At 34.1% G+C, this 14,954-nt stretch overlaps 2 protein-coding genes across 4 annotated transcripts in view; one reads left to right on the top strand and one right to left on the bottom strand.

Moving 5' to 3' along the window:
- LOC118185850 (tetraspanin-9-like) overlaps positions 1-14,954 on the bottom strand; it is a 367,713-nt gene that overhangs the window by 268,011 nt on the left and 84,748 nt on the right. For both annotated transcript variants that reach the window (XM_035355764.2, XM_035355765.2), the window contains exon 2: positions 10,029-10,108. The gene's annotated coding sequence lies outside the window, so the exon portion shown is untranslated. The remainder of the gene's footprint in view (positions 1-10,028; positions 10,109-14,954) is intronic.
- Positions 1-14,954, top strand: part of LOC118191787 (uncharacterized) — a 426,838-nt gene that overhangs the window by 376,904 nt on the left and 34,980 nt on the right. The gene's annotated exons all lie outside the window — the stretch shown is intronic.

The raw sequence follows: 14,954 nt of genomic DNA, 5'->3' as shown, positions 1-14,954 counted from the left end.
CTATTGTAGTAAAAATATTTTAATAAGCTGTATAGAAATGGAATTTTAAACCGGGAAAATTCTAAATATTAAATTTAAAAAGTAAAATTATTAAATTTAAAAAGTACTGAAAAGGTAGCTATTGCCATATATATGTAGTATCCGTAAGTGCGACACAACCACCAGAGGGCCTCACCGATGCGCCAGCAGCGAGGTGAAAGATGAGTATGACATAGACAGAGAGACTCTTGTGCTATCCCACGCGAAGGTGGTGAGCTGCACGTGAAGGTGTAGAATAAGGAACTGTAGTTTTCCACGCGAAGGTGGTAAATTGGACTGTACTGTTTAATACATCAGCAAATGCGAGTAGGCACTAATCGGTTATGTGATAAGACTGGTAAAAGCTATACATAATCCTCTTTGTATCAAACGGCACTTGTATTTAATCTAATTTGTACCTTTTCTGATTATCTTTATTAAATGTTCTGTGGTGTGGAAAACAAAGTTGGAACTGTTATTTAGCATCTTAAACTCCCCTACTACAGAAAATCTGGGGGCCTGTCCGGGATATTTGGATATTTGGATACTTCAGAGAAGGTACTGTGAAAACTTTGCTTTATTTCTTTCTTGAAGATAGTGATACTTTTGTTTCGTTTTTAAAATGAGTTTCCTAAATAATTTAAAGAAAAGTGATTTAATAGTAATTGCGGAACAAATTGGACAGACTGTTCCAGAAAATGCTAAAAAAGCTGAAATTAGAAGAATTATCGAAAATTCTGATGTTTTCAAAACGAACGTTGAATTTGTTCGTGGCGTCGTCAAGTCGATCGCAGAGGATCGGACGCCTAAAACAAGTAATGAACACTATTTGTTAGAGATCGAACGTCTTAAATTAGCTCAAATTGAGAAGCAGATTGAATTAGAAAGTTTAAAATCACAATCATTATCGAGTGATAGAGGAAACGCGCAGACTAGTGTTGAAGATATTATTAAAAGCGTCAAAACACTAACTATAGCTGTACCTCAGAAACCGGAAGCTATGCATTTGTTTTTTCAGTCACTTGAGAAAGCTTTTACTACTAAAAGTGTACCAGTGGAGTTAAAATCAGAAGTGTTGATTAATATATTAGGTGATAAATGTAATAATGTTCTAACGTATGTTTCTGAACAAGAAATCGCGGATTATGATAAATTAAAAACTCTAATCTTGAAAGAATTTCAGCCAACACCGCGTGAGTGTTTGAACAATTTTAAAAATGCGCAGAGACATTCATCTGAATCACATGTTCAGTTCGCGTCTCGACTCAGTGCAACTTTCAATTATTATTGCAAGTTAAGAGAGGACTTTAAGAAATTGTGTGATCTTATTGTATCTGATAAGTTGTATGAAACTCTTGATTCTAAAACAAAGGAACATATTAGTGTTCGGGAGGGTCAAAGTTGGTTCCCACCTAATCAATTGGGAAGAGAATGTGATTTATTTTATTCATCCAGGGGTAAATCTTTAGTTGATACCAATAACACACGAATCGAAACTCCAGAAAATAAAAAGCTTAATTTTTCCAAAAACAATCTTAGAAAAGCTCAGAGCAATTTCAAGGATTCAGGGAAGTTTGTAAATCAGGGCAGTAGTAAACCAGAACGTATTTGCTATGTTTGTGGGAGTAAAGGGGAATTATTTCATTTTGCTAGAAATTGTCCCAAACGGTTAGGAAAGGAAGAAAGTTTGTCTCCAAAAAAGGTATCTGGGTTAGAGATTGACTCGGATAATGCAGCTAGAAATAAGTTAGAATTTATTGAACTGTTGATTGATGGTAAAAAAGTAAAATGTTTAATAGATTCTGGAAGTGAATTGATAGTTGTGAAGAAATCCCTTTTTCCGAATAAATTATCAACTGGATGTATAGAACTCAAAAGTTCGTTTGGTCACGTGGTTAAAGCGGAAACGGCTAAGTTTATTTTTTCTTTATGCGAAAGCAAAAAACAAAAAGAGATTGAAGCAGCGATAGTTGATGAATTGATAACAGACTGTATTTTCCCCCCTTCCTGTCTAAAAATGATCTGTTGCGACCAGGTGATGATTACGCAATATGAAAATGATTCCGTCTCTTCGGAAAGGAATTTTTTGTCTTTTATTTCTGCAGCCATTGAGGCAGACAGCGAAACAGATTTATGGCATATTAAAGATGAAGGATTACGCAATACTGTTTCCACTCTTATTAATGATTATAAACCGTTAGAAAAGCCGCGCAGTACAGACTTAAAAATGAAAGTAATATTAAAAGATGATATTCCAGTTTCTCAGCGTTCGAGGAGAATTCCTTTTGCTGATCAAAAAATTGTTGATAATCAAATAGATGAATGGTTAAAGGATGGGATTATAAAGCCGTCGTGTTCAGAATATGCTTCGCCAATTGTTTTGTGTAGGAAAAAATCGGGCAAGACACGAATTTGTGTTGACTTTAGGCAGTTAAATAAAAAAATAGTTAAGGATTCTTTTCCTATGGCACAAGTAGAAGAAGTTTTAGATCGTTTGGGTGAAGCAAAGGTTTTTTCGACATTAGACTTAAAGAATGGTTTTTTTCATGTTCCAGTTGAGGAAAACTGCACTAAATATTTGGCATTTATTACTCATTCAGGCTTGTACGAATTTCTAAAAGCACCTTTTGGTTTGTGCACGTCCCCTAGTGTGTTTCAAAGATTTATTTATAATGTGTTTAGAGATTTAATTCGGGATGACACTGTTGTTACTTACATGGACGATTTTATTATTCCAGCACGAAATGAGAAAGAAGGCTTAGAAAAGTTGAAACACGTTTTAGAAGTAGCCAAAGAATATGGTTTGGAGATTAATTTTAAGAAATGCCAATTTTTGAAAAGAAAAATAGAATTTCTCGGGTATGTTATTGAGGATGGTACAATTCGCCCCTCTACTGAAAAAACCAGGGCTGTTCAAAATTTCCCGGAACCCAAAAACCTTAAGCAGATTCAAAGTTTCTTAGGCCTTACTGGGTATTTTAGGAAATTTATTGCCAATTATTCAAAAATAGCGAAACCATTAAGTGATCTTCTTCGTAACGGAGCAGAATTCAAATTTGGGCCTGAACAAAAAGATGCATTTAATAAATTGAAAGAACTTTTATCCACAAGTCCGGTTCTTCATATTTTTAAACAAGGAGCACCATTAGAATTGCATACAGACGCAAGCAGTCATGGTTTCGGCGTTGTATTGCTACAAAAGTCAGATGATGGACAGTTACACCCCATTTACTTCATGAGTAAAAAAACGAGTCTCCAACAAGAGAAGCTATCTAGTTATGAGCTTGAAGTTTTAGCTATAGTAGAAGCTCTAAAGAAATTCAGGAATTACCTTTTAGGATCTAAGGTCAGGATAGTTGATGCTTTCCAGAAGACTATGTTCAAGAAGGATTTAACTCCTAAAGTGGCGAGATGGGCGTTACTTCTAGAAGAATTTGACTACGAAATTGTTCACAGATCTGGGCAACAAATGAAGCATGTGGATTCCTTAAGTAGAAACGCGGTCATGATGGTTACTTGTTCTCAGGGAGAAATTACAGCCAAAATTGCAGCTGCGCAAAGAAGTGATGAGCGTCTCCAGTTGCTAAAATCCTTAGTCGAGCAAGGACTAAAGAAAGATTTTCTAGTGAAAAATGGAATATTATACAAGTTTGACAGAGGTCATGAGTTACTTGTGGTACCCGAAGTATTAGAGCTAGAAATCATACGTAGTATCCATAACAAGGGACATTTCGCAGTGTCTAAAACAGAAGATCTGCTAAAAAACGACTTTTATATTCCTAACCTTAGAAAACGAATTGAGCAAGTTATTTCAAATTGTGTAGAATGTATTTTGTGCGACAGAAAACGAGGTAAGAGCGAAGGATTGCTCAATCCCATACCAAAAGATAGTATCCCTTTGAGCACTTTTCATACCGATTTTATAGGACCATTACCTTCGACAAATAAGAACTACAATCACATCTTAACCGTGGTTGATGCATTCACAAAGTTCGTATGGCTCTATCCAGTAAAGTCTACATCAGCTCAAGAGGCATTGCAGAAGCTGAAACTGCAACAATTAACTTTCGGTAATCCTTTGAGAATTATAAGTGACAAAGGTACGGCGTTTACCTCTAAAGACTTTGAAGATTACTGTAATCAAGAGAAGATCCAGCACATATTTACAACTACAGGCGTTCCTAGAGGAAATGGACAAGTGGAAAGAATTCATCTCACTCTGATTCCAGTCCTATCTAAATTATCCATAGATGATCCAACCAAGTGGTACAAATATGTTGGCGATGTACAAAGGATCTTAAACAGCACTAAGAGCAGAAGCACAAAGAGTTCTCCATTTGAGCTTCTCACTGGTGTTAAAATGAGAAATCGAGAGGACTTAAAGATTATGGAAATTCTTGAAGAAGAAGAAAGAAATACTATGATGAAAGATCGAGAAGATATGAGAGAAGAAGCAAGAAAAAACATTCTAAAAATTCAAGAAGAGAATAGAAAAACATACAACAAAAAGAGGAAAGAGGCACAAGTATGCAATGTGAACGACTTAGTTGCCATACAAAGAACGCAATATGGAGGTGGTCTAAAGTTAAGGCCAAAGTTCTTCGGTCCATATCGTGTAACAGCGAGGAAAGGCAAAGATCGTTACCAGGTGGAAAAAGTGGGACACCATGAAGGTCCTGGATGTACCACTACAGCAGCTGATCTCATGAAGCCGTGGACTTCTACTATATAAAACCATGTGTGGTTCTTCCGCACTTTTCTTTTTGTTTTTTCCCTTTTCTTTTGTTTTTTTTTAAATTTATTTTCAGGTGCTGTCTTGATGTTCCAGTGTTGCTGATCCGTGTTTTCGAGGACGAAAAAGCGTCAGGAAGGCCGAACTGTAGTATCCGTAAGTGCGACACAACCACCAGAGGGCCTCACCGATGCGCCAGCAGCGAGGTGAAAGATGAGTATGACATAGACAGAGAGACTCTTGTGCTATCCCACGCGAAGGTGGTGAGCTGCACGTGAAGGTGTAGAATAAGGAACTGTAGTTTTCCACGCGAAGGTGGTAAATTGGACTGTACTGTTTAATACATCAGCAAATGCGAGTAGGCACTAATCGGTTATGTGATAAGACTGGTAAAAGCTATACATAATCCTCTTTGTATCAAACGGCACTTGTATTTAATCTAATTTGTACCTTTTCTGATTATCTTTATTAAATGTTCTGTGGTGTGGAAAACAAAGTTGGAACTGTTATTTAGCATCTTCAACTCCCCTACTACATATATATATATGTGTGTGTCTGTGTGAAGCATTACAGCTTATGCGCGACTTCTGTGCCACCCTGTAGATTATCAATAAATTCACGTCATTATCATTATCAATATCATGTTATTATCAATAAATAACACATATATTATGATCGCATTTTTGTGCAAAAAATCTAAAACGTTTGGAAAAGTATCCCTTATAATTTTTATTTCATGATCGTTGCGCAGTTAAAAGGCAGCATGAATTTATAATTAGTAAATAAATATGTTACTCGGATTCTGTTTGAACTTTCGCAATATAAAGTTTTCTATTCCTCCAACATATTTTAAGCCTCTGAGATATCTCTTCAAATTTTGGACTCTAGTTCCCTTTTAAGACGTTGCTTAAGGAAAACTTCGGCCAAATATGGTTTCACAAATTGTCATGAATGTTTGAAAATTTAATTAAAGCAGGCAGACCTCGACGCTTCTCCCGAAAGCTACTATTTATTTCGAGTTTCAATGACATTTAGATGTAAAATTCTAACAGAATGCCTCCAGTCATTTATCTTTTTTTGAAGTAGACGTCATTCAAGATGAATTCAGATTTCCTATTAAACTGCGGCAGCAAACTTTAATGTGTAGAATTTTAGCCTTCTCTGGTTTCTCTTGGAGTGTTAAATATGAAGATGGCCGCTTTACTGATAGCAATTTGCTGATTCTGTATTGCCGCAGATCGAGCGCTTCTCCCGATTTGGCGAAGCTCCAGGCTGTCTCTGATGTCGAAATGTCGGACCTATTATGTAAATGAAAGGCGTAATAAAATGCCAAAGGAGAAACAATGCATTTATTCAAACAATTTTACTCAAATTTGTATTGAGTTTGATTCTGCTCAGTTATTTACGTTCTTCATCTACACCCATAGCTTTCACGTGTGGTGAAAATGATTTTCTATCCGAGGATGGTAAATGGAAAGGACTTTACTGCTAGAGTTCAAACAAGTAATAATACGTTATGCCATCATATGTAACAAATAATTGTTTACAGAACAAAAATTTATATTATTATCTGATAGGACTTTGAAACTTGTGAGTACAGTTTGCGTGCTTTTCGAGGACCCTTTCTTTTGCTTCTTTTCATTCGTTTGTAGAGCCCATGGAATCGATTCGTAATGTGTTCTTTCTCTTTACTATTATCGTGTTTTATAAATTTAAACATACGCGTCTCCTCATTTAATGTATGGTTATCTATATGGTGTAGTACACAAGAATCTGATGACTTTTATAAAAAAAAATGAATGCTATTAATTGTTACGCAAATGTTTATTTATCTTACGAAATAAGAATACACAACGCCTTTTGTTACAACATTATTTATTATTTCTTCACTTTCTAGTTTTTTTAACTGTATACGTTTCGAATGTTCTTTACCATTTAAGCTACACTTCTCGGATTTGTCATGCAGGTTTGGCATCGTTGTTTGGACAACATTGATTGGTATAACTGCAATTAATTTTTGCAGTTTTACATCGACTGCGTCAGTGTTATTACTACAGTGCTCCTTAATGCACATGTCAAATTTCAGATAACCGCTGAGAAATTAGTCTCTTGCTAGCAAATCATGAGAACGAGCAGGTCATGGAATGTTTTCTCGTTTAAATGTCAGACTGCAAGGAAGCATTTGCTGAAGTACAGTCATGGGTTCTTCGGCAATCTGTGATGTTCACTATAGCTTATTGGGACCTAAATATTTGACCTAATTTAAAAACGTGTAAAGTACGTTTCATGGTATTGGTTCCTATTCCCAAATCGTCAGATTTCCGTGCCCCTTCTATGATATTTAAGTATGCTACTTCCTGTGTTGTTATTTAACTTTCACAAACATTCGCTATTCATATGCTGTCTATGAGTTTTATTAATCGCCAAAAAACCCATTTACAAGTAAAAAAAAATGTAATACTAGATAAGTAACATGATTTTCAGTTTTACCGGTATTATAATCATTAGGATGCAGAAAAAGCGGAGTAGGCCTATGTTTGATTGTTTTAAGATAAATAACGACAATCAAATAGTAAACTAATGAAGGAGTACAGCGTAATAATTAGGCAAAACCGTATCGCTTGCTGCAATTTTGGTAGAAATCACTCCAGTTTTTTCTGTTTTCCGAAAATCAAAAGCTATTTCTTAAACGTTCTTGCAGTAAAGTTTTGAATCCTTGGCTTTAACATTAACAACTTTGATTTACGATTCTTTTAACAATTATAAAAGTGCATAATTCATTTTTATTTTAGCGTGTGTAAGCTTTTATTTAATATTTATTTTGTACACGAAAAATTACCGGTATCTAAAAGATTAAGACAAAGATTTGTCTTGAACAAATTTCCCATTTGTAAGCATAACCAAATTTTTCCAACAAAATATGTTCTCGTCGAAATTCACAATATTGTACTCGAAATAATAATAATAAACCCGTTAAAACTGTATGTTCATCATGAAGAAGGAAAAAGAAATTTAACTAGGTGATTAGAAAAATTATAAACGCGAATAAAACAGCTAATGTAAGTGAGGTGTAAGAAGGTGAAAAGTTTATTCTTTAGATCTAATTACGTTTTTATATAAAAAATTGCGTTACTTAATGACTAATGTATTTCTAGGTATCCTTCTTTGTTACATCCTCTTAGGATTTGAATATAACTTAGGAATTCGTATTCAGAGATGGTATAAAATACTACTTTTATTTAAATGTTCAAAGACTGAGTGAATTGCTTAAAGCGATAAAAGTTTATTTAAATAAAGGTTTTATTAAAGTGAGGAAGGCGAAAGCAACGTCTTGCAATTCGTATTTCTTAGCTTCTTAATTGAAATTCATGCAGTTAATAGACACCTACTTATCTGCATATGGGGGTAGAGATCGTTTCATACTGTCCATGATCACAGTATTTTGATTCATTAAAAATATTTTAGCATTAAAAATAATTTAAACTTTCTGCAATGAATATTAAATGATAATATATCAAACTGATGTAATTTAAAACACAGCTATTTTGATTACATATATTTGATAAACGCTTATTCATTATTCAGTCATATTACACATATGAAAAGTTATTATTAGTCCAAATGGGCTTTGTCCCTGAAGGACTATTACTTTTGTTTTGCGATTTTGCGTTGAATCACTATAAACGGCGAATCACTTTTCAAACTGTTGCCACCAAATGTTATAGTCCTGCATTATATTTGAAATTAAATAATGAAAAATCTGCATAAATGTATGTATATTTTTCGCATTGAGATAAAACAACGGTACATAGAGGCATCGAATTTTGAATGACATAATCCTCCTACGAATGCGGGCATGTGGAAGACCAAATTTGAAATTTGGAATTTGTTTTATGATCGATTTCATGTTTGGTAAAACTTTAACGAATTTTTGAGTAACAAACTCAACGATTTAAAAGCGAGCAATGGCAACACTCTACGGAAGAAAAATAACCTTTTTATCTCCAGGGCGCAGAACTGTGTATCGGAAAATCTAAAAATATGCTCATTTTAAAATTGTTTTGCGACATTTCTGTTGAACTGAATTGTAAGTGCAAAGAACATGATATTTAATAAATAAAGGTATTTCTCCCGCCTTCTTAGAATGCGTTCTTGATGTAGTGGTCAGCATGCTAGACGAGAATTCAAGAGGTCCGTGGTTCGAGTCTCGACGAGGGCATTGCTCATTTTTCACATCTCTTGTTTCGAAATAACCTAATGTCTCTAGAGTGGCGCCCGAACTAAAAGGTGGTGAATGAGGATTCTTCAAAACCAGGATTTGGCGATTAAATCCCCTAAAACCCCAGTCGCCCTTTAGAAGGGGGGGAAGTATATAAAGTATTTCTCCCGCCTTCGTAGCATGCCTTCCTGGTGTAGTCGTCAGCAAGCTCGACGCGATTTTGAGAGGTCCGTGGTTCGAAGCATTGCACATTTTTCACATCTCTTGCTTCGAAATAACCTAATGTCTCTACAAAGGTAACACATAAACATTAAAAAAACGCCCTTTTGACGTAATATAAAATCTGAAATTTTTCAGATTTTTTTAATATTATTCAATTTTAATTGAGGCAAATAATATGAGTTAGCTACGTGCCAATAAGAATGCCTGCCAGTGTTTTCTACAACACGAGTTCTATAAGACTACGGTAATAAGAGGTTTTTTTTTTTTTTTTTTTTTTTTGGAAAAAAAATCTATTGATTAACATTTTTCCTAATGATATGCATAGAAATGCTTGTCACGTAATGCCTTAATATAAGAAACCTTTTTCTAAATGCTAATTTATTTTCTAGTTACGTACAAATGCAAACATTTCGCTGTTCAATTTACGTACTGCTCCTGAATATGGTTCCCGATTTTTGTATCAAACATTTTGGTCAATTCTTGTCGTATGGAAGTCAAAGTTTTCGTATTTTATTTTTTTTATAACCAATACAAAATTTTCCTAAAAACGTACAGAGACCATAGGCGAATATAAAATGTTAGATTTTGTAATTTTAATAATTTTTTTTAAATTCAAAAGTCTCAAAACATTAACCATTGCATCATTTAAAACACTTTTATTAGTCTTTTCTATGAATTTGCTGTGTAAAATTTCTGATCGCAAACATATACAAAAGGCTTAAGAAAAAAGAAATTCATTTATAAATTGATTTAAAATTCTGTGGATATCGAATGCTATAAAATTCACAATCAAAATGCCAATTAAGTGCTAATAAGTTATAAAAGTTATTTTGTTACCTGAACTGAAGTATTCTCTAATGTAATGTAAAAATTTTCTCTGGTGAGGTTCTTCATGTAAGATGATTATTATTCCATATCTGAAAGACATAGTTTATTTACATGGCTATAAAACAATCTTTGCAAATGTATTACTTTTATAAAGATTTGAACAACAAAATTGGTATTACCTTCTTACCAAGATTCCTGTTTATAATTTTAAAAAAACGTGAGAAATTTTACTGTTCAAAATTCAGCTGTTAGATATCCAGTGATACAGATGTTTGGTTATAGTTTAAGTTGCAAACACAGTGCGTCTGCAAAGCTTTAGTACTACGTTCGTACAAAACTGAATATTTTCATGAATGAAGTTCAAAAACCCACCACCAGGGGGAAATGGCGCTGTACGCAATATTTTTAAACGAAATAAGACATGAACACATCAATTTAAAATGTGTAATCATTTCTGTTTAAATGTGTAATCAGTAATCGTTTCTGAAACGTATTACAAAGCATGTTCAATGTGACGTCCACCCTTTTGCGAAAGCAATTCGTGTTACTGCATTCTCAAAGGCAGCTCTTAGCATATCAGGAGGAATGTTACGGACATGTAGGTGTATTGTATCTTTCAATTACGCCAAATTGCTTAGATTATTTGCATAAATCATTTGCGGAAAGACGCCGATGGCTTGTAATTGGCTTACGGCAGGAAAATGCCTTAAGCCAATTGCAAACCATTGCTGTTTTGCCTCGCCCCACAAACAGTTTCATTTTAGAAACAATTAAAACGTTTTAAACCGATATTTTCATGTCTTAGGGCCGAATTCAGGGTTCAAGAAGCACAAATTAGCGATTTGTAAGAAAACGATTTCCGGAATGCGCACTCTTTTGCGAGTAATTTGCGTTCTCACATTTTCTAATCGCTAATTTGTGGTTTTCACGGACGAATTTCTCCATTACACTGATGGCGCACTCGACTTTTATCGCCCTTAAAGCCTTTAAATTGTCGTTTTGTTCAAATCAGTGTTTCTTAAGGGTATACAAAATGTTAAACTCGTGTAACTAAAGCTTAAGTTGGATTCCGACCCTTATTTCGTTTAAGAATATTGCATGCAGCGCCATTGACCCTCTGGTGGTGAGTTTCTGAACTTTTCCTTTTGTTGAAAATAAATTCCCATGACCTCCTTTACACGATTACCAAGTTTGATAGCATTTGGTCCAGTAGTTTTTTATTTTTTTAATATTTTTTATGACCATTTGAAAGTGGAACTTTAATTGTAACCATCCTGTAAAACAAAAATAATTACTTTTCAGATAAATGTATTTTCATGTGCATGAAGTGATAACTATTCTGCGCGGAATAAATTCTTCAAAGAAATTGATGAATAAATATTAGAAATTAAAAGTTAAGAGAAATGAGAGAAACAAATGCCGATCTCTCATAAGCCGTTTAAATGTACGAAAGCTACTGTCTCAATAATTAACATTACGAGAAAACGGAAACCGGCGGCAGATGGTAGAGGTGGTGTGGTGTATTTAATTATGGCAAAGCACACTAGGGCTATCTGCCTAAGAGGAGGGATGCCTTTCGTGGAGGACTTTCTAAGGGGAAACTGGCTCGTATACACGTTACACATGTGGAAAACCACGAAAACACCCATGCAGCCAGCCCGTTCGCGGGATTCGAACCTCGAACCGAACTACCAGTGTTCAGCGACTTTACCGCTCGGCCGCTGGTGGGCCGGATGGTAGAGGACGAAATGACACGATTTGGAGTTGAGGTCGAAATGGGAAAGAATTAAACGGAATAAGGCTTTTGCTGACAGGAACCGATAATGAAAAAAATGCAAATCGTCATCAGCTACAGCAGTATTCACTAAACCCTTTATGATACTTTTTTTTTAATCTCATGAATGTAATGCATTTTATGAATGGACTTGTCTGTCATAAATATATTATAAATTATATATTAAAGATATACTTATATTTCAGGGTGTTTCGTTTTTTTAATTGAAGAGAATATTTATTTGTGTTTAGTTGGCTGTATTTTTTTTAATTAAAACAACTACTACTTTAGAATTGCTAATAACCGTATGCACGAATAGTAAATCACGAATTTGAAGAGACCAGAAGAGACTTCCAGTGTCATGCAGTTATGAACGTTTTCTTCGATTTGCTGAAATAGTTTAATTAAATCACTGTTAGTATTATCAGTTGTTTAAATAAGTATTGTTATATGCGACTGTCAATATTGTTTACGAAAATAGAATGATTCTGTCCCGTGCTTGAATTTCTTAAAGTCTGTCAACCAGATTTAAATCTTTCCCATCGACATCATTGTTTCTCAGAATCGTTGTTTTCTTTATAACGCATACGGTACTATAATTGTATGGTGAATTTTATACGGTACAAATATGATAATTTTGTTTTACTGGCCATCTAATTCGACGAGACGTACACATTCAGAAGTCACTGAAAAATGTTATTTTATTCTTGATATTGGGATAGCATACGTATTATTTTGAAGCCTCGAGTCTGTAAATACATCCTTTTACGCTGATCTTTCTTAAATTCCTACCCTAAAAATGATTTCGTTTCTGAGAATACAAATAAATATCACTATTAAATTTCACTACCTTCACGGAAAATTTAAGAACAAAATTATAGAGAATCGAGAGTGGTCGTTTCTAGAAACGGTTCACTGTATTCGCAATTACTATAGGAAAACAATGTAAAATGCAGCACATTTTGCGTTCCTAGATCTTGAATTAGTAAAATACCAGCTGCACTACCCGGCTTTCTTTCGGGCAAACATGATATTACCAGCGAAAGCGTCTGTCAAATATATATTCTCAGCTTGGCGGCGTTCTATCTCGAGTTTTTCATATTGTACCCGCATTATACGAACCTTCAAATAACTTCACGTTAAGCTGCTTTTACGCTTTTCAGGTATGGAATAAATTTATCTTCTGCTTTGTCTTAACTTGTAGATGATGCCTTCAGAAGCGGATTTCTAAACACTGTCCCGAAATAATGTTTTTAAGAACGTTATTTTGTTTCGGTTTTCCTTTCTCAAATGACAGTTGGGAGATGCAATAGAAAACGACTTAAATTCTGCGTACTTGAGATTTAGTTGGTAAAAACTACTCTGTCAACAAAAATCATTCTGTCATTCTGTCTGCTCTTGTTGGAAATTATTAAACTCGTCTGCCTGTGTATTCTTCTTCATCGAGAATATTTATTTTTTAGTGCTCGGCTGATGGTCTGACACTTCTTAAGACATTCGTCTAGCGATAATTTTACAATCGTCTGACCATTTTGTCCATGTTCTGTTCCTGAGCAGGAATTTGGAAGATTCTTTTGCTTTCTTGCAATGAAGCTGTGATCTGAATACATGTGTGAATTGATTTGTAAAATTGAAAAGTAAGCGCTTTGAAGTTTAGATGTGTTAATGTTCCACACAGTACAAGTCCTGAGATATTTCAAGGCAAATAGGAGGATATTCCATGAAAATGCCATAAACTTCTAATTATATACAAGAATGCCGATCTCTCCTAAACCAATGGATGCAATATCCTAATGTCTGCCTTTGTTCGTAAGCCAGAAATATTCCTGTAAATATCCAACAGATTTTCTTGACATGTTTTCGAAATATTCCAGAATTTTAAGCTATAAACAGAAAACAAATCTGTTACCTTATCTAAGTCTAATGATGTTATCTCTTCTTGTCCAAAGAAATACATTTTTGAAATCTTTTCTTTAAAGGTTTGGTACTTCTCTATTCGAATATGCGAATGATTTTTTATTATGTAGTCTAATATTCCCATGAAGTACTTGTTATATTTATGGCATATTCCTGCGAGTGGATTAGAAGAATATTCCAAATTGGAATATGCTTCGAACATACTAAGAGCGAAAATTCCGGGAATGTTGTGAGATGATACGAGATAAAAATGGAATATCCGTGGGATATTCCGTGCTGTGTGAGACTAAAACATAGTAGAGACATTACGTAATTTTTGGAAGCAAGAGAGATTGAAAACTTAACGAAGCCTTCGCCGGGAATCGAACCTTGGACCTCTGGAATACTGGCCGAGTGTGCAGACCACCACACCATAAAGGGACGTCAAGAAGGTGAGAGAAGTACCTTATGACATAAAAGTTACAATTAAGGGACTTATTTTATTGTCTTTATTAAGACTATATTGCTGTGTTATTCTGGGATTTTGTTATCAAATTAATTTAGGGGATAATGCATGATTTAATTTCTAGTTAATATGCTTGCTGACAATGATAAGACACGTGTCCTGTCAGATTTAAGACAGTTATTCGAGTTTATGACTCAGAAAAGTGTCAAGCCTGGGTATAACTACAATGAAACTTCGGTTCACAATTCAATTCAAGGTCGTCCGAAATGTTTCTAATCCAAAACTATTTTCCTTATCGGGTTTTTGTAAAATGAATTAATTCATTCTAGATAACAGGGGGAGTGCTTATTTAAAATTTTACAGCAGTATGTAGCGTACAAGTTCATAACACAAAAATAATAGATATTTCAAATGAAAAAATAAAATAATTAATAAATATTAAATAAATAAAGCAGACCAAAATTGAATTTAATTCTACCCAAGGAGAGTGAATGGTATAAATGGGAGGTGACGAGATAAAAAGAGTGAAATAAGCAATAAATAACATAAAAGAATACAAAAAACAAAAAATTCTGAAAAGCAAAGTATAATTAATAATATTTTATCTTATATTTTCAAGAGAAAAAATTACAATGAAATAAGCTATATCTCTTAAAACAAATATTAATTATCCTAATAAAAAATTAACCAACTTTCTGTTGAAAAAAAAAATCACGCAAAACTTTTGAATATATTACAAACAGTGAAATGAGCAATAAATAACATAAAAGAATACAAAAAAAAAAAATTCTGAAAAGCA

This window comes from Stegodyphus dumicola, chromosome 6 (assembly GCF_044657685.1).
Source record: "Stegodyphus dumicola isolate Sdum_Otavi_A_Nest chromosome 6, ASM4465768v1".
Lineage (NCBI taxonomy): Eukaryota > Metazoa > Arthropoda > Arachnida > Araneae > Eresidae > Stegodyphus > Stegodyphus dumicola.
The sequence above is the reverse complement of the archived record's forward strand: the minus strand, read 5'-3'. Positions and strand labels throughout refer to the sequence as shown.